The 1,251-nt window shown below is 39.8% G+C and overlaps 1 pseudogene; it reads left to right on the top strand.

Annotated features, from left to right (window-relative positions):
• The window catches only part of LOC108757558 (probable multidrug resistance-associated protein lethal(2)03659), a 10,794-nt pseudogene that overhangs the window by 5,025 nt on the left and 4,518 nt on the right, over positions 1-1,251 (top strand).

Here is a 1,251-nt window from a genome sequence, read left to right on the forward strand (position 1 = left end):
ATTATATTTAAAAAATATTTTTTTTCATTAGGGAAATTTACGAGGGAACATAAATCCTTTGATTTTGATTCTAAATAGGAAAGCGCTTCTATGCTGCTGCTGATAATTGGTTGCGTACTAATAAGATCATTTTTTTTCATAAAATCGCGGAAAAAATCTTCATCTCCGCTGCTGCAGCTTGAAGATGATTTCTTTCTCCTACAGCATATTTAGCATGCAAATTTTCCATAGTTCACGTTAATCACGTTACGTATACTATACATTTTCAGTACTCGCTGAAAATTGTAAGAAAAAGAAAAATGTCAGCTGAAAATTGTAAGAAACAAACCTATTTATGTCGAATTAAAGTCATCTAAAATTTTTTTTATGAGATGGTATATTTTTCTATCTAAGATGAAGATGAAGATGGTTTATATTTGCACAATCTAGATGTAAGATGAGATGTTCCAATTTTCCATCTAGATGACCATCTAAGATGGTTTCATCTAGATGTCGGCAAACACTGCGTATACAATTCCTAGATGAATCAAACGGAAGATGACATTGTGGAAGACTTTCCTCCAAGAAGTTCCCTTACTCGCATGGAGTACATCTACATTTATAGTGGCCTAATCCTGCTGACAATCGGCATCACCCTTATCCGCTCACGGGCTTTCTTCTGGATGTGCTTGCGGGCCTCAATGCGCTTGCACGATCGTACGTTTCGCAGCATTAGTCGCGCCACTACGCGATTCTTCAATACCAACATGTCGGGACGTGTACTCAATCGCTTCTCCAAGGACATGGGCGCGGTAGACGAGATGCTGCCTATCGCGTTTATCGATTCTATCCAGATCGGTATGTCGCTGGTAACCGCCACCATTGTGATCGCTATCGCAAACGTGTGGCTGCTGATACCTACGGTGATTGCCAGCATTGTCTTTTATTACCTGAGAATCTTTTATCTGGCCACTAATTATAGCGTTAAGCGTCTCGAAAGCATCAGTAAGTATTTTCAGCTTGTCTTTCTAGAATAGAGACAGAATAATTCCTCGATAGAATAAGATAGATTCGATCGCAGATTGAAGTCAAGTCTCTTGAATTGACGATGGATGTCAATTCTTCGGCTAAAGTGAGTGGAATTTATAATTTCCTTTAGCCCGTTCGCCGATCTTCATTCACCTGAGCGCTACTCTTCGAGGACTACCGACGATCCGTGCGTTTGGAATGGAAGCGACTCTCACGAAGGAGTTCGATAATTATCAGGATATC

This window comes from Trachymyrmex cornetzi, unplaced genomic scaffold (genome assembly GCF_001594075.2).
Source record: "Trachymyrmex cornetzi isolate Tcor2-1 unplaced genomic scaffold, Tcor1.1 scaffold1465, whole genome shotgun sequence".
Classification (NCBI taxonomy): Eukaryota; Metazoa; Arthropoda; class Insecta; order Hymenoptera; family Formicidae; genus Trachymyrmex; species Trachymyrmex cornetzi.